Consider the following 18,108-nt stretch of genomic DNA (forward strand, 5'->3'; position numbering starts at 1 on the left):
TCAGGAAACTTTTTTGCGATGACAACACTGTTCTATGTATTAAAAAAAATTTTTGTTAATGTTTATTTATTTTTGAGAGAGAGAGAAACAGAATGTGAGCAGGGGAGGGGCAGAGAGAGAGGGAGACACGGAATCGGAAGCAGGCTCCAGGCTCTGAGCTGTCAGCACAGAACCCGATGTAGGGCTTGAACTCATGAGCCATGAGATCATGACCTGAGCTGAAGCTGGATGCTTAACCGACTGAGCCACCCACGTGCCCCAATATATCTTTAAAAAAAAAAAAAAAAAGCCTTTTTATTTATTTTGAGAGAAAAAGGGATCACAAGTGGGAGAGGGGCAGAGAGAGAGAGAGAGAGAGAGAGAGCGAGCGAGAGAGAGAGCGAGAGAGAGAGAATCCCAAGCAGGTTCTGCACTGTCAGTGTAGAACCAGATGTAGGGCTCTAACTCATGAACCACAAGATCATGACCTGAGCCAAAGTTTGACGCTTAACCAACTGAGCCACCCAGACACACCTTTTCTAAATCTTAACTGTAGTGATAATTACACAGATTTGTAAAAATTCATCTATACAATTAAAATGAGTCAATCTTATTTTATGTGAATTACACCTCAAATGTCACTTTTTCAAGAAAGCCTTCCCTGACTATCAGAATAGTCAGGCTTCATTATCTGCTCCCATAGTCCTAGGTGCCCTTCCTTCATAGCATTCACTACAACTGTCATTTAAAATGTTTGTGGGGGCACCTGTATTGTCTCAGTCAGTTAAGCGTCTGACTTTGGCTCAGGTCATGATCACAGTTAGTGAGTTTGAGCCCTGCATCAGGCTCTCTGCTGTCAGTGCTGAACCTGATTCAGATCCTCGCTCACTGTCTCTGCCCTTTCCCTGCTTGCACTCTCTTTCAAAAAATAAAAACACTTACAAAATAAATTAAAAAAATAAAATGTCTGTGCAATTACTTAACGTCTGATTTTTGCATCATATGTTTAGTTCTGTAGGGATTGGGTCCATGATTATACTTGCGTATTGCTGTAGCCCCCAATCATCTAGTATCAAACAAAGGTACTCAAGAATATTTACTAAATGAAAAAGTTACTTTGAAATACAAGCAACATTTCAAATTTGATTAGGGACCAATATTTTTGTGGTAACTTTCATAATGATTTTTATTGTCAACACTGCTTAATTCTCTACATTCCTCATCTCCATTTGGAAGTCTATCAGATATTTCAAACCTGAAATCTACAACACCAAATCCCTGGTATCTCCACTACAACCGCTCACCCAAATCCCTTTACCCAGGAGTCTCAGTTGATTACAATTCCCTCATTCCAGTTGCTCTGCTGAAAACCATGGAGACATCCCTTACACCTCTCTTATTCTCATCCTTTGCCCCCCACATTCGATTTTTAGATATCCTTTAGACTCTACCTCTAAAATATACCTACAATTTTTCCATTTCTACCACCTCCCCTTCTGTTACCACCCTGGTACGAGCCACCATCACATCTCTCATGTTGATTACTGCAACAGCCTCATAACTGGATGCCATGTTTTGATCCATGCTCCTCTATCATAAATTTTCCACACAGGAAACAGAATGAACTTATTAAAACATGGCTGTTCACTCTTCTGCTCAAAATCCTCCAAGAGCTTCCAATTTCAAGGAAAAAAACTAAAGTCCTTACAACAGTTTACAAGATAGGATTTGTCCATACAACTTCCTTACTTTTTCCTGTCGTAGCCATAAGCTTCATGTTGTTCCCTGAACAAGCCAGGCCGAGTTTCACCTTAGGACCTTTCCACTGTTTGTTTTCTCTGCCTAAAACATTCTTCATCAAGTCTTTGCTCAAATGTCACTTTCTCAATGAGGTCCTCCTGACCACTCTGCCTCATACTGCAAATTCCATCCTCCACCTCCAGCATTCCTAACGCATCTCTCCCTGCCCTATGTTTTCCTTTTCCATAGTTCTTATTATCTTCTAATAAGCTATATTATTTAATCATTTATTATGCCTGCCTTGCTTGCTAGAATGTAAAACTCAAGAAAATGGGAGTATTTGTCTATTTTGTTAACTGATGTTTCAAAAAATACCTATTGCCTGACACATAGTAGCCACTTAATATTTAGTAAATAAAGGAACTCTCAAACTTAAATGATTTACTATAAAATTAAAAACAATTGACTATAAATTATGTTCTATGTCTCTTTAAAATATAAACATATCACTGTAAAATATAATTTTTAGTTTAATAATCCTTCATCTGTGTAACTATCATTTGTATAACTGTCATTAGTATGGTTCCCCACAAGGAGGCAGTAAAATGACACACAGAAATAGGAGATCTAAAAATAATTATTAAGCAAAACAGGAAACATATGTATAAAATACTGCCAAAAGTTGATTGATGACCAATACATATACAAATGAAAGTGTTGGACTGGTCAACCAAGAATGGATCCAAAACCCTCATCAGTATTATATTTGCCTTACTTCCTAGTCCTATGTAAGTCTCACCAAAAATGAGCTCTAAACATAACTGAAACAGTTCACAAAGATCTCCCTGATTTCTCATTCATTCCCATAAGAAATGTCAGCATGCCATCATGGGTAGCCTTGAACTGATGCAGGCTTTTGAACTTATTAAATGATTTCCTCAATTTAATAATCTTATCATGTTGTCATGTTATCTTGTCCTTCAAGTAAGAGAGCTAATACAGAATTTAGTACCACTATAAAATCTGACCAATTGAACTTTCATAACTAATAATGCCTTCCACTGATTTTCATAGCATGATGATTCTCCAAACTTCCTAAGGAGTTAAACCCCAGAATGACTCACTCACTAACAATATACTCCCCAGTTAGTAACAGGTTCCCCAGAAATTCAACCTTTATTTTATGAAACAGCAAATACCTCCACCATAACAAATAGAACATTAGACTATCTCCACTATGAAAAACTAAGCCCATCTAACCTTAATGAGGTTAATTACTAAACAGTCCAGAATCTTAGAGAATAATTTCCTTCTTCCCAGACCAGAATTCTCTACAATATACTTCAAAAAACAACTAATCCACTCCCAAAACTCGGGAGTATAGGACTCTAAGCCTTTCCTAAGGTTGTAATAATACCATCCATTAAGAAACAAGAGTGTATTTGTTTAATCTTGAATTTATTATTTTTACATTTATACCAATCTGGATAAATTACAAAACTAATGTGTAATCACTAAGAAACCATGCAAATAAGAAACATTGCTAAAAATTGATATGCATACTTCCAGAAACTTATTAAAAATTCATATATATGTATTTTCAGTTTTTACAAGTAGAATTACACTATTCTCTGATTTCTTTCCTTCTTCTTTAGGAATTATTCTTGATCAACATACAATTCAATCTCCTTCAAGAGGGGCGAATTCAACTATATAAGCCATATATATACACATATATATATATATACACACATATATATACACACACACATATACATATACATATACACACACATATATATACACATATACATATACACACACAAACTTATTTTACATTTTATTTTAATTTTTATTTTATTTTATATTTTATGTGTGTATATATATATATACACACATATACATATATATATACACACACACAGTTATTATTTTTTTTTTTTTGAAAGAGAGAGACAGCACAAGTGACCGAGGGGCAGAGAGAGCAAAAGAGAGACAGAAAATCCCAGGAGGGGCAGAGAAAGAGAGAGAGGGAAGCAGGGCTCACCCAAAGCAGGTTCGTACTCCCCCGAAGCAGGGCATGAGCTCACCTGATGTGGGACTTGAACTCTCGAACTATGAGATCATGACCCGAGCTGAAGTCAGATGCTTAACAACTGAGTCACACAGGCACCCCATAAGCTATATTTTTACCTACTCCCAATACCGAGACTAGCTCCCTAGTTTGTTTTTATTTTGCCAGTATAAACAATGCTTAAATTAAGAGCCCTGTACAAATACTTTTCTGTACTTATTCCATGTAAATAAGAGTGAATTACTTAATTTCCAACATTTAGGTTCTTTTCTTTCTTAATTATATGGCAAAGAAATGTTTCTCCTTAGAGATGTGAGCTAGATACATTGTTTTCAATTATGATGAAGAGACATTTTTTAAGTTCCTTACTTAGTACATATGGAAGCCACTTTTACTGATTTAACAATACAGTTCTGCCCAAAAAAATGTATTTATGCACATATACACACAAATATTTATATTCCTCACAGCAAGATATAGCCAATTGCTATACATATCTGGACTCAACTAGACAGTGCTTGAATTTCATATATACTATCCAGCAAAGAGTTAACATGATTTTTGCTAAGATTCTGAAATGACAGGATAGGCAATAATATTGGCAAAATACTCCCTATACTAATCCAGAGAACGTGCTTCCATAATTCAGTTCTCCACAAAATACAGGGTCACCTCCTTTGTGAAACATTTCCTAACACTCAACAGCAAAACCTACCACTTCTACTATGGAAAATGTACTTTAAATGTCCAGTACTTCTTTTTTTTTTTTTTTAATGTCCAGTACTTCTAAAATAACATATATTACACTGTAGTATTACCATCGGTTGAGAGTTGTCTTTAATTTCATTTACAGAACTTTTTGGCACATAAAAGATTTTAAATATTTTTAAAAGGATGAAATTAAGTATCTTCTTTATAGTTTCCTCCTTTGTTTTTATTCTCAATGAAGTCTTCCCCACCTCAAAATCAGACATATAATTGATGTCTTTATACTAAATCTCATACAAATACAGAATTAAAAAGACATTTCACTTGTGGTCGTGCTTCTGTTTTTAATACTAAAATGTTTTAATTAGACGCTTCTTATTATGCAGCACCATATTATGCACAAGAGGAAGACTTGGAAACTAGCTGTAGCAGGTGAGTAAATCACAGATGACCACAACATTTCTGAGTAAAAGAACTCAGTGTTTATGCTACTCACTTGAGATAGGAAGTATAAAAATTCAAGCTTGTGGGCTTTTTTTCTTTTAGCAGCAGGAAACAACAGAGGGTGAGCTGAGGGAAATGGAGTCTTGCCCACACTGTGTTGGGAGACCTGTGGAATATCCAAATGGATAGGTCTACTGGAAGATGTATTCATGTTTCCCACTCAGGCAAGAAGATACATATTTGGAAGTCATCGATGTATACATGGAACCTAAAGTCAGGAATGTAAGAAACCAGGAGTATGGATGAAATCTCCCCAAAAGAGTATATATGGTAAAGAGATGTTCAAGAACAGACTGTCAACATTTGATGGGAATGTTAAAGAAGCTGAATAGCTAGAAAGGTAAAATAAAAAAAAAAAAAAACTATCACAAAGTCAAACAACAAAAGTTTCAAAAGAGAAAAAAGTCAGTATCATAATGACTAAACACACATTATGATGTTTATCAAACAGTCAAAACTTAAAAATTCTTCAAATGATGTCAATATTTAAGAAAGTTCTTTCCATACTTCTAAGTAAGAATTTAAACACTTTCACTATTTTTTTAAAGTTTATTTATTTTGAGAGACAGAGAGAGGAGGGGCAGAGAGAGAGGGAGAGAAACAACCCCAGGAACTCAAGAACCAGAGCCGAAACCAAGAGTTGGACACTTAACCGACTGAGCCACCCAGGTGCCCTGTAAACACTTTCATTTTTAAAAAATGTAACTAAAAAAATAAAACCGTGTGCTATGGCAAGGTTCTACATGCACAGAAAAAAGGAAAAGCATGTGTTTATATCGGCTTTTCTTTGCATAAAAAGGTGTAAGATAGAGATGAGAGTAGAATTTTGTATGACTTTTTGTAGTTTTTGATGTTCTAACCACATCAAAGTATCACCTATGCTAAAAGTTAAGGTAAAATTTACACATGATGTACACTCTGCTCACATGTAAGATGTTCCACAGCTCTGACCACGTGTTCCTTCACTTCGGGTGGGTCAAACCTGTAAGCAATGAATTCTGGAATACCGAATTTCAGCCAATGAATTACCATAGCACATAGATGCTCTGCCAGCACAGTCACCGCATCTGAAGACTCTGTGTGACCACTTTTCCTGAAGCATGTGGAATGAAAGGTTCAGCAAGTGCTGCCTGAGGGCTGCTGAGAACATTGAGTGTGCCTCACCAAAAAAAAAAGGCAACTTAGGAAATACGAAATGTAAGACGACTGTACTTACCCTAAATCAATTTTTATTAATAGTCCAGACTTTTATTCTTTGTACAGAATACGTGACAAACAAAAGTTATCTTTAAAAAGCTTAAAATTCAAGAAGTACATCTAGTTAAATTAGGAATTTTTAAAAACTTAATACTCATAATGAATTCAGTGAAAAGCAAGATAAGTAATTCCTAACAGCCTTCAATCTTCTTTTAAAATTAACAGACATGCTGATATACTCAATCTCAGTGAATGTCAAGGCAGGTCGAGTCTCCACTCTCTCCCTTACCCTTCATATGTATTGAGTGATTGAATCCTGCCAGTCTTACTTCAAATACTCCTGAATCTGACTTTTCTTCCAATTTGTACTTTCTAGCTGTGTACTACCTTCATCTTCATCATCACTATTTCCTGTGTAGCTCCCTCCATGCTGGACACCATGAATTGTTTTATTTAATCCTCATAACAACATTATAGAATAAGGATTATCTTCCTTGTATCGCAAAAATGGTTTGTGGTCTACAACATCAAATGAAGTTGCCAGTACAGGAATAGGAATGTTTTCCTAAATTTTGTATATCCCCAGAATGTCACCGGATACTTCATTTAAAAAGCATGGAAATATAAGGTCTTCAATTCTTATATGCACAGTAGAATCACCTAAGAAGCTTTTAAAATATGCATCCGAGGCAGACAAACACGAGACTATGATTGTCCAGGTTCTTTCCATCTCTAAAACTTTCAATACTGAGAAATATTTCCAAACTGTATGCCTTAAAATGAACTACAATAAAAAGATTCTTGTCTCCCCCAAGTTTTTCCCCAATAAAAATTAACAAAAACTTCCCGTGATTTAAAGTTTTCTCTCATAAGTCTTTCCTAACACTGATGGTGCCCACCACTTCATATGTACTAAAACCGGCAGACGACAAAAATAAGTGAACAATAACCAACATTAGGCTAATAGTTAAAAATGCAATTTCTTCGAAGTACATTTGAGAAGGAAAGCAAAGACTTACACATAGCATAGTCATATTTTCTACTGACAAAATGTTCCTGGTCCACATGATGAAAATAATTATGTCAATGGTTTATGCTATTTCAGAAAGTAAAAACCAACATGAGAACTAATATTCAAATGATGCCTCCAAGGTTTACCAAGGTAAATAGGGCCCCACATATACTAACGAAGCCAGAGTAGTGTATATTCTCAGTTATGTCAGCTTTTTATAAATATTCAGTCTCTTTCCACACCACGTCTGCTGTCTGGTTACATTGCTTGTATGTATGTCTGCCTACAGAATCTATTCTCCCATTTCTGACTTGCTGCTTCCCAGCTATGGGCTTAAAATTAAAGAGCCAAACTTATTAAAATATGTATAAGGGTAAGAATAAATAGCTTCTGTTACAAACTTATAATGCTTTTGTCATAAGAAAAGAATACAGGGGTGCCTGGGTGGCTCAGTCGGTTAAGCGTCTGACTTCACTCATGTCATCATCTTGTGGTTTGTGAGTTCGAGCCCCGTGTCGGGCTCTGTGCTGACAGCTCGGAGCCTGGAACCTGCTTCAGATTCTGTGTCTCCTTTTCTCTCTGCCCCTCCCCCACTTGTGCTCTGTCTCTATCAAAAACAAATAAATGTAAAAAAAATTTTAAAGAAAAGAATACATAGGGCCCAACAAAAAGTAAAATGCCTAAGTCATAGTGCACTGGCTTTATAATTTATATTTCTCCTTGTAAATCTTTTTACATTTATTTCTGGTTTTTGAATTCCTGACTTTCTTTCAAACAGGAGAAGTTTGCTAGATGGAGACTAGTCCTAGATACATGACTAGTACTATAAATACATAATTCTTCTTTTGGGGGGACATAAAAAACCTGAAAGTTGAACCTATATATAATTATAAGCACATTTCCAATTCCAACAACTAGTTAATGAAGTAAAGTGAAAAACTCCATTCTGGAAAACTTTTTTACCCCAAAACATACAGCTTTTTTTCTGAGTCAAAATTTCTCAGACTAGTATTCTCCCTTTTGTCAGACTGGTTGTATTCATTATTTTTCCATTATTCTGGCTTTCCCAAATTTACCTTACTTCCTATTTCACCTCCAATCCAATTACTTACCTTTTAGCTGATTTTTTCCCTCTCTCTGGCCCCACTTTTCTTTACTACCTCAAGTCTCTCTTATTAATACCTCCTACTATGAGAATATATTTATTTCTATTTTTTCAAAAACTCTTCCTCCTTTGTTAACTCAACTTCTCAAGCAATTTGACCTTCAAAATACTTGAATTTTTAATGAACATTTGATCATGTATTTTAAATTAAACTTTGACCAATATTAGGAGGCAAAAATTTTATTTCAAAATATACAAATGATAGCATTTCTTTTTTTTATTTTTTTTAAGTATTTTTTTAATTTTTTTTTTAAATGTTTATGTTTGAGAGAGAGAGACAGAGCGTGAACAGGGGAGGAGCAGAGAGATAGAGAGACACAGAATCAGAAGCAGACTGCAGGCTCTGAGCTGTCAGCACAGAGCCCAACACGGGGCTCGAACTCACAAACCGCGAGATCATGACCTGAGCTGAAGTCAGACACTTAACTGACTGAGCCACCCAGGCACCCCTACAAATGGTAGTATTTCCATGTGTTAGTAAAAGAGGATATAAAATGGTGACTCCATATTAAAGGAGTGAAATAATGGTAGATGGTTAGGAATGAAATGTGTCTCTTTCCTTTGTGATGGTTCCTAACCAGGTGGTGTCAAATAACATAATATTGTCCCTGAACACAATGGTAATGATTTTTATTGTCCTATTTAATCTATAAGGAAAAATGAAAATTCTGTAAAAAAACAAATGCAAAAATTCACTTAAGAGTTTATAACTTCACAGGTGACAACAGAACAGTAAATTCTAAGAGATTTTGTTGTACCATAATGCATTTCTACGGTAAGCTCACTTTTACCACATTGGCATCTCAAGAATCAAAGAGTTTCCTCAAGAAGGGCAAAAGATGAGTGACTGAATATCAAGATACATGATCTGACCAAACATTTTTATGTTTTATTTTTATAGTAGCTAGAGAGTATATGGGACATATCCAAGAGGCTGTAATGTTTAAGACTTTAAGACATTTCCACATTTTATGGAGACAATATTTCAAATCAAGACAAACTCACAAAATCCACAGTTTGCACAGGATCATAAGTTGCAAAAAGAATTGCAATTGGTGGGTAGAAGGGAAGTAGAAGGGATACAGAAACAGCAGAGGACATTTTGCAAACTACCACTTCCCAACCACCCACAAGATACTAGTAAGACTATCTAAAGGGAAATGTCCCCCCTTCCACCCTCAATACCCTGACACTTGAATCCCTGCCATGATTGTTGTCAGTGATGAGAACATGTTGAGAAACTGTCCTATCTTCAGATGTGCCAGAACAGGGAAACAAGGTTAAGAATTACTTAATTACAGGTCACCATGATGATGATAAGCTAAATTCTTAACCTGCCACTTTAACCAATCATTTAGTCCCTAAACTATAAGCAGACCCAGTCACATAACATTTTTTAAAAATTAATACCTAATTATAAGAATAATGCTAGACCAAAAAAAAAAAAAAACATGAAATGATCACTGCATTCATTTCCATAACAACACAAGAAAATAATCAAGACATCGCAGGTTATAAAATTCAGATTCAAGCTCTGTGAAGACCTGGACGAATCCTACACTGATACACCAACAAGAGCAAATGCAAGATTTTATTTCCATTCCATCCTAGTAGCAACAAGATATGGTACCATAATGCACAAACTGCTTTCAGTAAGGCCTGTGTTCAAATCCCATGCTACCGTTTACCAACTATGAGTCCCTTGGCATGTTAATTAACCTATCTGAGACTGTTTCCTCAGCTGTAGAATGGGACTAATATCCAAAAGCCTTCTGAAGATGAAATAAAAGTTCTGAAGGACTCAATGCATAGTAGTCATTCTGCAAGTGTCTGTTCTCTCTCCAAACAAACAGTTATATTTGAGTAGCCATAAAAGTAACTAATATTCTATTAGTTATTCTATGGACAGCAAAACAGAATACAATTCTAATACTTAAAGGACTGATCTAAGGTAATGATAAACTAGGACATTCAAACAACTCCACTGAGAACAATGAAAAAAAACTGGAAAGATACTTTAAAAATATGTTTGAGGGGCGCCTGGGTGGCTCAGTCAGTTAAGCGTCCGACTTCAGCTCAGGTCACGATCTCGCGGTCTGTGAGTTCGAGCCCCGCGTCGGGCTCTGGGCTGATGGCTCAGAGCCTGGAGCCTGCTTCCGATTCTGTGTCTCCCTCTCTCTCTGCCCCTTCCCCGTTCATGCTCTGTCTCTCTCTGTCTCAAAAATAAATAAACGTTAAAAAAAATTTTTTTTTTAAATATGTTTGAAGATATAGAAGAGCAGACAAGGTAGTAAAAAATGATCAGGCCAAGTTCAGAAGAAGAAAGGAAATCCAGAGAAGTGGGCCCAAACTTAGGAGGGGTTCATTTGCCACAGGCACGTTCACAATCTACAAAGCCAACTGATAATTTCCTAAAAATGATAAAAGATAGCAATTCACAGATTTCAGAAATCTCAACACACAGCAAGCAGGATAAATAAAAGAAATCCACACCTACAGATAGGACAGTAAAACTTCAGAAAACTCCAGATGAAGCAAAAAATCTTCAACACAGAGAAAATAGATTCCCTTCAAAATAGTAACACTAACAACTAAATTTCCAATACATACAAGCCAGAAAACAATAATCTGTCCTGGCAAAAACACTGCTTAAAAATGATGGGGAAATTGAAATAAAGGCATTTTCAAACAACAACAAACCTGAAGGTATTTGTCACCAGCAAACCAGTCCAAATGAAAATACTAAAATATGTGCTTTAGGGAGGAAAAAGAGAATGATCAGAGAAAAAAGGTTGTAAATGAAGGGAGAAATAAAAAGTATCAGAAATGGTAACAATGATGATAACTCTAATGAATACTAACTAAAAATAAAAACAGTAGTAAGAATCACTTGTGAGTAATCATGTAGAGATTTAAAGTGCATGACAACAATGAATGAGTCATGAGGAATGAACAGAAATAAAACATCCAAGGGTCCGTGATCTGGGATGCACACTACAAGCTGTATAGTAACCACCGAAAGAATATTAAGTATATATATGTATGATTTCCAACTTAGGAGAGAAAAAAAGGAATAAAAAAAAATAATTAGAAGACAAAAGAAAAGAAAAAAAGGAATATACAACAAAGGAGACAAACAGAAAGTACACTGAATGATGATAGCTTTGAACTCAGAAACGTGAGTGATCACATTCAACATAAACGGGTGGATTTAATGTTCCAAATTAAAAGATTGCTAGAATGAACTATTTTTTAAAATCTACATGCCGTTCATAAAACATTATCTCTAACACAAGGGAATGGAAAGGTGAATATACTATGCAAACACTAAAGAAAACCTACTGAGCTACATGAATCTCAGATACACAGACATTAAGGCAAGATGCATTATTAGACATAAAGAAGGAAATTATTCCATAATGATATGTTACAAAGAACCACAGAGCTGTAACATTTTAAAATATATATGCACTTGCTAACAATGCCTCAAAATGTTGTGTTAAACAAAAACTTGGAAGAGTTACAAAGAAAAAAGAACAATCCACAATTATACATTTTAAGCATACATCTCTCAATAACTGATAGAATAAACGAAGTATCAGAAAAGTTAAAAAAAAAATCACTAAGGCTATAGAAGATTCAAACAAGATCACCACATTTGACCCAGTAAACATATACAGGCCTCTGCACTCAGGGACAAAGGACCACACATTCTTTTTAACTACACACGGAACACTTACAAAAACTGACCATACACTGCACCATAAAACAAATCTCAAAGAATTCCAGAGAACTAAATCATACAAAATGTTACATAACCACAATGCAACAAAGCCAGAAATCATTAATAAAAAGAAAATGATAAAATGCCATTATGTCTCAAAACTAAAAAAATGTATTTGTCAACCCATGTTTAAAGAAGAGATAACACTGGAAATTAGAAGATATTTGAAACCGAATAAATATGAATATACTACATATTCGCACTATTAGAGAGAAATGTATGCCCTTAAATGCATATTATTAGCATTAAAAAATGAAAACTGATAAAGTAGGCATTCACCTCAAAACTCAGAAATAAGAAAAGCAAAATACAGCAAAAGTAAAAGGAAGTAAAGATCAGAAATTAATCATAATCAAAAATATACAAAAGAGCAACAGTTCACAAAATGTGGTTCTCCAGACTCTTTTAGAGTCTAAAAGGTCAAAATGATTTCCATAACAATATTTCTATGCTATGCTGATATTTACAACAATGGTGCAAAAGTAAAAAAGTGGACGTAACTGCAAGAGCCTTAGAATGAATCAAGGCACTAAACTCTACAGTAAATCACTGTATTATTGATTACCACAGACTAACAGTTAAAATAAAAAAGAAAAAGTCATTTTCACTTAAGAATGTCCTTGATGAAGAAGTAAAAAGTACTCATTTATTAAATTCTCCATGTCAGTTAAATATTCTGTGACAAAATGAAAAAATAATAAATATATCTGCTGCAAATCAAAGTAAGATAAAAGCACCCTGTCACTGAGTTGCTTGCTGATACAGGCATTTTCATGGAATACCATTTTTACCTGAAAGAAAAACTGCTGGACGTTTAAACTATACTTATCCAGGCTTGGTATCTGGCAGACATTTGCTCAAAAATCAATACAGTGAGCCTGGAAAGCAACTGACAGCATTTGCTGCCAATGATAAACTCGACTTTTCAAGCAAGAAATGAGAACTTGGTGGGGTGCCTGAGTGGCTCAGTCAGTTAGGCGTCCGACTTCAGCTCAGGTCATGATCTCACAGCTCGTGGATTCGAGACCCGTGTCGGGCTTTGTGCTGACGGCTCACAGCCTGGAGCCTACTTCGGATTCTGTCTCCCTCTCTCTGTCCCTCCCCTGCTCATGCTCTCTCTCTCTCTCAAAAATAAACATTTTATTTTTTTTACATTTTTTTACATTTATTTATTTTTCAGAGACAGAGCACAAGTGGGGGAGGGGCAGAGAGAGAGGGAGACACAGAATCCGAAGAAGGCTCCAGGCTCTGAGCCATCAGCACAGAGCCCGACAAGGGGCTTGAACTCACAAACTGTAAGATCATGACCTGAGCTGAAGATGGACGCTCAACCGACTGAGCCACCCAGGCCCTCCAAAAATAAATAAACATTAAAAAAAAAATTAAAACAAAAAAGAAATGGGAATTTGGCAAACTTGTATCTACTGTCTTCAGTTTGACAGCTTCCCAATGCTTACTTTTGATGAGACTGGTGGAGATATCAAATGTGGGTTTTGGTATCATATAATACGTCAATATTTAGAAGTTGTACATAACTCAATGCACTTACATTTTCCAAATGACCAAAGCATATTACAAAATTATGCATGATTAGAAGATACATCCAAAATGCAGGGCATACCCATGACTTTAATGTACCAGAATAAGAAAATTCTATGGATACAGTTTCAGATTCCATACTGCAAACAACCTTTAGAAAAAAACACTTGTTGAGATCCTCCATACTATCAAAGAAGATTATTGTACAACAATCTGAAAAGGCTATTAAAACAGTCTTCCCTTTTCTGATTCTGTATCTGAGTGAGAGATTAAATTTTATTTTATTTCAACCAAAACATATTACACTAGATGGAATTCAGAAATAGGTAAGAGGGGTGTCTGGGTGGCTCACTCAGTTAAGCATCAGACTCTTGATCTCGGCTCAGGTCATAATCTCACAGCTTTGTGAGTTCGAGCCCCGCATCGGGCTCTGCACTGGTGGTGTGGAGCCTGCTTGGAATACTCTCTCTCCCTCTCTGCCTCTCCATAGAGAGTGCACGTGATCTCTCTCTCTCTCTCTCTCTCTCTCAAAATAAATAAACATTTAAAAAAAACTTTAAAAAAAAGTAGTGAAGAGCATACAGCTATTTTCTGTTAAGTCAAACATTTAAAAGAAATTTGCAATATTATTAAACAATGCTATTCATAGCTCACTAAATCTGTTCTAAAAGATAGAGTTATTTTTCCTTTAAAGAATGTTATTGTATTAACATGCAGTGGGTTTATTATTATTCAATTTAAATGAACTCCTAAAATTAAAAATGTTTCTGTCTTGGGGCACTTGGGTAGCTCAGTAGGTTAAGCGTCCCACTCTTGATTTCAGCTCAGGTCATGATCTCATACTTTATGAGACCAAACCCCACATTGGGCTCCCAGCTATCAGTACAAAGCCTGCTTGGGATTCTCTCTCTCTCTCTCCCTCTTTCTGCCCCTACTCTACTTGCTCTTTCTCACACGTGCGCATGCGCGCTCTCTCTCTCTCTCTCTCAAAATAAATAAATAAATGTTAAAAAAAAAAAATTTCCTGGGCTGCGCGGGTGGCTCAGTCGATTAAGCACCTGACTGTGGCTCAGCTCATAATCTAGTGTTTCATGAGTCTGAGCCCCACATCCAGCTCTGTGCTGACAGCTCAGAGCCTGGAGCCTGCTTCGGATTCTGTGTCTCCCTCTCTCTCTCTGCCCCACCCCCGCTCACATTCTGTCTCTCTCTCTCTCTCTCAAAAATAAAATAAAACATAAAAAAATTTTTAATTTCTGTCTTAATTAAAAAACTGAGGAAAATTTACAAATATATCAACATATATAACCTATATAAAGTTATTCAGAGTCCTCAATTATTTTTAAGTATAATGGGGTTGAGAACAAAAAAGTGATTCTTTGAAAAGACTTAAAAACAAAAAAAAAGGTAAAAACAACTGGCAAGTGTGATCAAAAACATTTTAAAAGAGAAAGCATTAATAAATTATGTTAAAAATAAAAAAGAAAATATCACCACAGACGCTGAGGATATTGGAAAGATAAGATTATTCATGAACTTTATGCCAATAAATTTGAAACTTAGTAAATGCTAAACAGCACAATTTACCAAAATAGGCAACTCATAAAATATGGAAGTTATCAACTGTCCTATAACCAACAAAGAAATTGAGTTAGTAAACAAAAGCTTTCTCGCAAAGAAAACTCCAGATCCAGATGGTTTTTCTAAAGAATTACACCAATCATTTAAGAAACAGTAGCTCTATCATGCAAAATATCCCAGATAAGAAAAAGTAGGAAAATTCTCCAGCTCATTTTATAATGCCAACATAACCTCAAAATAAAACCCCAGACAAATGCATTATAAGAAAGGAAAATTAAAGATCAATTACACTCAAGAACAAAGACATAAAAATCTTGATCAAAATTTTAACAAACTGAATACAGCAATTTTTTTTAAGAGACCAGGACCAAACCAAACCAAACCAAAGACCATTATTACCAAGTAGGTCATGAAAAGCAGGTTAATTACAAGAAGGCAAGATTTACTACACATTAAAAAGTAAATCAATGTAATTCACCACATTAACAGATTAAAGAAGAAAAAATTTATGACCATCTCATTAGGTGCAATAAAAGTATTTAATAAAATTTAACATCCATTCAACATATAACTCAGTACAACAGAAACAGAAGGGAATTTCCTTAATCTGATGACAGGCATCTACAAAAAAACTACAGCAAACATCATACTTAATGGTCAAACAGTGAAAGCTTTCCCTTTGTGATCAGGAACAAGATAAGGATGTCCTCTATCACCACTTCTATTCAGGAATGTAGTGGAGGTCCTAGCCAGAGAAGTAAGGCAAGAGAAAGAAATAAAAGGTGTAAGGATTGGCAAGAAAGAAACAAAACTCATTATTCACAAATATGTTCGTGAATACAGAAAACAGAAGGCATCTACGGAAAAACTGCTAGAAATAAGAAGTGAACAAGACTGTGAAATTCAGCATCAATTGCATTTCCATGTAAATAGCAAATGCAGTTAGAAAACTTAAAAAACAAAGACTCTTAAAATAGCCTCAAAAAATATGAAGTGCCTAGCAGTAAGTCCAATGAGAGATATGCAAATCCTCTGCAGAGAAAATCTTAAAACTCCACTGAAAGATATTTAAAGGACAAAATAAATAAAACTACGTGCAATGATCATGATTTGAAAGCCTCAATATTGTAAAGATATAAATTCTCCCCAAATTAATTTAGGGTCAAGGTAATCTCAGTGAAAATCACAACAGGATTATGTTGGAAATGTTGATGTTTAAGCATATATGGAAATGCAAAGGACCAACAGCCAAGGTATTCTTGAAAAACACAAGGAGTAAGAAGTTTTCTAACATACATCAAGATTTATTAGACTATGACAAGTGTGACAAGATAGTGGACTTTATAAAAACAGACCAATGGGATGGAATAGAGATCCAAGACCCAAACATATATGGACACCTGATATATGATATAGGTGGCATAACAAAATAGAGAAAGGTTATTTTGTTTTGTTTTTCCAATAGATAATGCTGGGACAGAGATCTATCCAAATGGAAACAAATGAAATAAAATCCATTCCTCATACCATTCACAAAAATAAATTCTACCTAGCTGGTAATCAAGTCCATAATAATAATTACATAAATTACTTCTGATTCAAAAAGAAATTTATTGATTATCTATTCCTAGTGGAATATATCTTGAGGATGAGCACCTTATTGTTAGTGGCAACCTTGGTATTGTTATACCGAAATTACTTTATATGTGTAGTAGCATAAACCAAATAACTATAATAATATCATTAAGGTACCAAGATTTTTAGAATAAGACAGAAAAGATAATACATAAAATCAAAGCTAACTAAAAAACCTTTCCTGAAGGGAAATATCACTAATTCAATACTTTATTTCTTTTTCTAAAAAACGTGTTTACTAGTTCTGTCCACCAAAAATACCTAGAAAAACGAAAACCCAGTAATAATGAATGTCCCAAACATCTATAAATTGTGGTCTCTAAATATCAGTTCCCATTGAAAAAGTACTGCTTGAATAAATGGCTGAGGCAGAATAGCTCTTAGGCAGAAATAGTCAGCCTGATAGCTCTCCCAATTCCTAAAAGAAAAGAAGCTATACAAGAATACCGGAATCATGTCAGAAGGACACAAGAGCCAAATGAAGAGGGGATCACTGACCAAAGATGAGATAACTTGAAGTGTCATAAAGAATGATTGCAATGGACTTAAACCCATTAAAAATATAAAAACCTGTACGTTTAGATGACAATAAAAAAAAAAAAAAAAATCACTGGTCACTTTCACAGATTGCCAGGGGCCAACTGGTTACTCTAAAAATTGATAAGAGGATAGAAACCAGCCTTCATCATGATTCTCATATAGGGACTATTTCAGGATAATCAAATACTTAATGAAAGGGAAGTTTTTCTTTTTAAAAGAAGTACAGCTAATAAATGTAAGAGGAACTGTACAATTAGAAATTCATCATTCTGTGATCCCAAAATAAAATAACAGATCTGATCAACAAGCATCAATGACAGCCAAAACCATTAAGGGAATAGTTGATGGAGAACTTTATAACAGATTGATCAGTCTGTACTCATCGATCAATCTTAACATTACTAAAAATTGAACAACCAAAATGTTCCTCCTGATGTGATACAATAGATAATACACAGCACCATCAATGAAATATTCCTAACACAAAACTAAACCTAACCCTCATCAAGCCTCCCTACCCAATTTTCAGTTTGTAGGAAATAAGAGATGAAATGGAAGAACATGTTAAAGGATCATGAGGATACAATCAGCCAAATCCAGAATGTGAGAAGCTACAAAATATGCGACCCAGTTTCTTCAACAAATAAATGGAG

The 18,108-nt window shown here is 35.1% G+C and overlaps 1 protein-coding gene across 6 annotated transcripts in view; it reads right to left on the reverse strand.

The window, feature by feature from the left end:
• The window catches only part of SS18 (SS18 subunit of BAF chromatin remodeling complex), an 88,937-nt gene that overhangs the window by 57,127 nt on the left and 13,702 nt on the right, over positions 1–18,108 (reverse strand). The window lies entirely within an intron of this gene.

The sequence above is a fragment of the Prionailurus viverrinus genome, chromosome D3 (assembly GCF_022837055.1).
Source record: "Prionailurus viverrinus isolate Anna chromosome D3, UM_Priviv_1.0, whole genome shotgun sequence".
Lineage (NCBI taxonomy): Eukaryota > Metazoa > Chordata > Mammalia > Carnivora > Felidae > Prionailurus > Prionailurus viverrinus.